Source organism: Lynx rufus, unplaced genomic scaffold, assembly GCF_022079265.1.
Source record: "Lynx rufus isolate CCGP_SWC_20201006 ecotype Redwood Valley unplaced genomic scaffold, mLynRuf1.p SCAF_2, whole genome shotgun sequence".
Classification (NCBI taxonomy): Eukaryota; Metazoa; Chordata; class Mammalia; order Carnivora; family Felidae; genus Lynx; species Lynx rufus.
In genome coordinates this window covers 92,424,996-92,430,755 of record NW_025814834.1, presented here as the reverse complement: position 1 = coordinate 92,430,755, position 5,760 = coordinate 92,424,996, and the positions used below count along the sequence as shown (strand labels likewise).

Here is a 5,760-nt window from a genome sequence, read left to right as displayed (position 1 = left end):
ATGAAGGCAAAGCTATGCCTGTATTAACTATTATATCCCCAGAACCTAGCTCAGTATTATGAACAAAGCAGGTTTATAGTAAATACCTTTTTGTTTTGTAAATACCTTTTTTTAACACTTATTTATTTTTGAGAAAGAGAGAGACAGAGTGTGAGCATGGGAGGGACAGAGAGTGGGAGACACAGATTCTGAAGGAGGCTCCAGGCTCTTAGCTGTTAGCACAGAGACCAATGTGGGGCTCAAACCCACAAATGGTGAGATCATGACGTGAGCCAAAGTCGAATGGTTAACCGACTGAGCCACCCAGGCATCTTGATAGTAAATACCTTTTAAATGAATGAATGATGAATAAAAGAATGAATGAACACACTTGAACAAACTGATGGACACAAGTAGTTATGAATCCTAAAAGAACAGAAAGAGAAGAAAAAAATAGAATTCTTGGAGGCAAAACATTACCATGTCACAGTTTTCCTGGCAGTTTGAGGCTTTGCACAACCTTTTCTCATAAAGTATACTAAAGACAACTCCCTAATAGTTCCATTTTGAGGCTGTTGGCTTTTTTGCTGGGATTTTCCATCTTTCTTCTTCAATAATATTAATAAGAAGAACAATCAGAGCTACCATTTATTGAGCTTTTACTAAGAACCAGACATTATTACTAATTACTTAGGTATTTTTACCAATCCTCTCAATAACTCTGTGAGGAGGGTATTTTCATTACCAATTTATAAATGAGAAAACCTAAGGTTAGAGAGGATATGTAAGCTCTGACAATCAAATGGCAGATGTGGGATTTGAGCCATAATCTGTCTGATGCCATGTGGTTTCATTGGATCCTAATGCTCCCCTTTTCATTTGCTTTCCCCCACTCCAACATATACTCTTTCTCCTTCTTTCTCTTTCAACAGTCACATATATATCTTGGGCATGAGGATGCAGTTTACCCTGTCTAAATGTATGGTGGCCTGGAGATGTTTGTTAGGAGGCTACAGGCAATATTCCACTAATAGAAATCAACACAAATTCTGGAATTGAACATGAAATGTACACAGTTTCTTGGCTGCCAATATGCAGAGGAAAATATGGTGAGGTTTTAATGTATTTTGTTCCTCAAGGAAACAAAGTTTTCCTGCTTATTAAGCTTGCAGATTGCCTACGCTGAAAGGGGACATATATGATCTAAAAGTAAACATCTTCAGCCCCTACTTCACATCAAATGCAAAAGAATCATATGACGGTCCTTACAGAGAACTCTGATAAAAGAATCATAATACCAGAGTGTAATTTATTTTATTTTTTATTTGAGAGAGAGAGAGAGAGAGAGAGAGAGAGTGTGTGTGTGTGTGTGTGTGTGTACACGCATGTGCTAGCAGGGGAGAGGGGCATAGGGAGAGAGAGAGAATCCCAAGCAGGCTCCTAGCTCAGCACAGAGCCTCACATGGGGCTTCATCCCACAACCCTGGAATCATGACCTGAGCTTAAATCAAGAGTTGGATGCTCAACCAACTCAGCCACATAGGCACACCATCCCCCCAAGTATAATTTAGTAACTCTAATTTAGATGGTATCATGCACATAAGAGTGGTCTCATATAGTAACACTTGCTGAGAAAAGGAAAAAAGTGTAAGTAGTCCTCTGTGACCAAAGGTTGCTTGAAAGCTAATGGAAAAAGTAGAGTATGAGGGTCCAATATTTTTTAATGCTTATTTATTTATTGAGAGAGAAAGAGAGAGAATCCTAAGCAGATTCTACACTGTCAGCACAGACCCCAAGATGGGACTCGATCTCAAGAACTGAGAGATCATGACCTGAGCTGAAATCAAGAGTCAAACAGTTAACCATCTGAGCCAAACAGGCACCATAAGAATCTAATATTTAGAAGAAAATATAGAGTACACACATTTAAATATGACAGTATCTCACTATCACTCTGTACAAATTGTATGTCTTAAAAAAGAGCTGTCTCTCATATAAAGATTATATTCTCTATTCAGCAACTGGAGGATTAGTATCCTGGAGACCTAATTCTGTATATTTATTAAAGTTTTGCAAACCATACAAGTACTTGCTGAAGTAACATGCTCTTATGGAATAAACAAATTTTTTTTTTTTAATTTTTTTTTTCAACGTTTATTTATTTTTGGGACAGAGAGAGACAGAGCATGAACGGGGGAGGGGCAGAGAGAGAAGGAGACACAGAATTGAAAACAAGCTCCAGGCTCTGAGCCATCAGCCCAGAGCCTGACGCGGGGCTCGAACTCACGGACCGCGAGATCGTGACCTGGCTGAAGTCGGACGCTTAACCGACTGCGCCACCCAGGCGCCCAACAAATTTTAACCAACATTTTTACATAGATGGAAAGACAAGGCCCCTCCTCATGGATTGAGAATGGCAAAACCTAGTCTGGAAATTTTTCAGAAGTAATACACACACACACACACACACACACACACACACTATATATATATATATATATATGCACATAGACAGATAGATAGATAGATAGATGTGCATATATGAGAGGTTAAATTTAGACAATGATGTAGACAAAGTCCAAGAAGAGATACATAGGGCTAAAAAAGGAACAGTCACTGAGACTATTGGATTTTCTGTGTGGACTCCTAGAGAGAGCATCAGAGAGACAAGATTACTGCATTTTTGGTGTGGAAAGTTGGCAGAAAGAGATGTTTCAAGGAAAAAATCATCATGCAGATCGATTTCACCATGGGCCAAAGCATCTCCCACTGAGTGAGGATGAGGCAGGGACCTGTATTACTTATTCAAATGTAACATGAAAGTGTATATATCATAAAAGTTCCAGGAAGTCAGATATGGGAGAGGAAAAGAATGTGAATGGCCTTAGGAAGAGATGGGAGAAAGGAGGATTAAAGAAGATGAGCTTTAGATGGCAAAAGAAGACAAAGAGATGAATGGTAGATACAAAAACAATACAATAGATTGAAGCTAACGTTTCCTGAAAAAAGCAGAAAGGACAGTCAGGCCTCAATGGATACAAGGGGAAGAATGAGAAGGACTTCAAATGCCACTGCTAGTCTGAAGATGAAAGAGGCCACGTGAGAGGTTGCCAGTGGTCTCCAAGAACAGAGAGTGCCCAGCAAGAAAGAAAGACCTCAATTCCACAACTTCAAGAAAGTGAATTCTATCAATGACCTGAATGGGTTTGGGAGTGGACCCTTCCCCCAACAAGAGCCCAGCTCAGCCTTGATTTTGGATTTATGATATCCTGGGCACAGAACCAAATAAAGCCCACCCAAACTTCTGACCTATAGAACTGTGTGCTAATAAAAGAAAGTTGTTTTAAGTAGCTTAGTTAGTAGTAATTTTTTATGCAGCAGGTAGCTAATCAACACAGCAGCTGTGACAGTCACTAATGTGGCTTTCCTGATAATCTGATTTTTCTGTCCTCCAGAATGACACTGAAGATTCTTCTCTACTCCAGGACCAAATCCTAAATGTCTGTGATCAGGACGGGCCATTTGACCAATGGTTACTTGGTTAGTTAGTTGAAGTAGCATGTGTCACTTCAGGAATATCATATTTAATTAGTTGTGCTAGTTACTGTATGGCTCCCATCTTTATGCCACAGGGTTCTTGGAAGCTTGTGATGAAGTGAAGCCTCCACTAGCCTGGATCCTTGCTTGAGCAATGAGCGGAGATCCACTGCTAACCCTAGTTACACACTTAGAACACAAAGTAAATTTTTGTTGTGATAAACTCCTGAGTTTTGGGAGCTTTGTTGTTGTTACTTTAGCATAACCTGGTTAGTTGTTTTTTTTTTTTTCTAATTCAGAAACTTAAAATATTTCTGGGAAGGTAGAGGACAGATTTTAAAGAGAGAAGTCTAAGTGGGTGCCACTGAATGATGAAGTGATGGAGTTAGCTATGTGCAGACCTGAAGAGAGAAATATTCCAGAAAAACAGAGAACAGAAAGTACAAAAAAACCTAAGAAGTGGATAAGTAGGAGAAACATCAAGGACAGTGTGTCTAGAGTATAACAACCAAAAATCAAAAAGTAGGCAGGGGTCAAGTCACATAGGGTGACAGACCATGGTAAGGGATTTGTTGCAACTCCATCTGCATGGGGCATGTTTCAAGCAGCAGAGGACATCAGTCAAGACAGATAGGTTATGCCATAGTAACAAAAAAGAAAATTTCAGTGGCTTAAAAGCATACAGACATCCCTCATGATTTCAATGTGTGTTTAACAAGGGTTGGCTGGAGATTCTGCTCTCTATGGTGACCATCCTTGTCCTCACTCCAGGACCCAAGCTGATGAAGTCACCACTGTGTAGAACATTCCAGTCTCTGTGGCAGTGGGAAGAGAAGATCTGGGGGTCTCGAAACAGCAATTAAATGCTCCAGCTCAGTAATGCAGATGTCACTTTTGCTTACAACTTATTGGCCAGAATGAGCCACATAAGCCCACCCATCCACAAGAAGGTGGGTAAACACAATCCCACCAGGTGTCCGGAGGGGCATGGGGACAATGTGGTCAGTGGGTAGTACTAATGAATATGACAGGAGAGACTTGATAGGATTTATATTTGTAAAGTATCACCTTGTCTATTATGTGGAGAATATATCATGGAAGCAAGAGCAGAAGCAAGAATATCGCTTTAGAGACTATTTTAGTTACCCATGAAAAACGTGCTAATGGTGTGTGGTGCACAAGCTGGAACCACAGGTTGAGGTGAGGCGGCTGGTGCGGAGAAGTGGGACCGTCCTGCACTGCCTCCCTGAAACTGGGCCACCGCGTAGGTTGGTCTGAGGGCTCTCAGCGGATGGCCAGTGGACTTCTACCCAGCCTGCACCACGAGCATGGAGGTGTGCATGAGCAAGGATGGGGACCCAGGGCAGCCTGGTTAAGAGGTACAACCACATGTTCAAGTTCTTGTGGGTGGGCGACAGCAACGTGGGCCAGGGCGAGATCCAGGAGAGCGTGCAGGAAGATGCAGCCTAAGCCCCTTAAGCCTACAGCAACCGGATTGACTACAAGACAACTACCAACCTGCCGGGCGGCCAGCGGGTCAAGCTGGAGTTCTCCAATACGTTGGGCGGAGGCAGGTTCCGCACGGTGTTCAGGTCTTAACTCCAGGGGCTCGCAGAGGATCCTCTTAGTGTGTGACATCACCAACAGCTGGTCCTTGGACAGCTCGGATGGGCGTATCAAGGGGATCAAGGAGCCAGCGCGCCGGGGTCTCCTGGATCCTGGCAGGGAATGGAGCCAAGGTAGCAAGTCGCCAAGGAGCAGGAGCGCACCTGCGGGGAGAACGGCCCAACCTTTTTCAAGTTAGGTCAGCTGTGCAACTTCAGCTTCTTCAGGTCCTTCGCTGAGCTGTCCCACGTCGTGCTCATGCAGCATGGCGTGAAGATCTGTTCAGGCCACTGTTTCCTGCACCGCATGTGAATCACAGTCAAACTCCTGCTGCCAGTCACCTCAAGTCTTTACTAATTGGCAATTGCATGCATGAAACACCTGCGCTGTTACTCACTAGCGGGTGGGGTAGAAATGGCGGCTGCAAGAGCAACGGCCTCCAGAGGTCCGTCCATCTGTCTCAGAAATGCTTGAGGAACAAATGCAAGATCCAATGGTGCAGGCCGGGGCCGCCAGGTCCAGATGCGCTCTGGCAGGGATTGCCCTTGGCGAACGCTCCGCTCCTGACCCGGCGCTGGGTGCAGGGAATGCTATGGCTCCTGTTTCTGGGAAACGTGGGGAAGCAGCTAGTATGCTTGG

General features: G+C 43.5%; 1 pseudogene; it reads left to right on the top strand.

Annotated features, from left to right (window-relative positions):
* The first annotated feature begins 4,866 nt into the window (after positions 1-4,866).
* On the top strand, positions 4,867-5,433 carry LOC124514220 (ras-related protein Rab-40C-like; annotated as a pseudogene).
* The last annotated feature ends 327 nt before the right edge of the window (positions 5,434-5,760 follow it).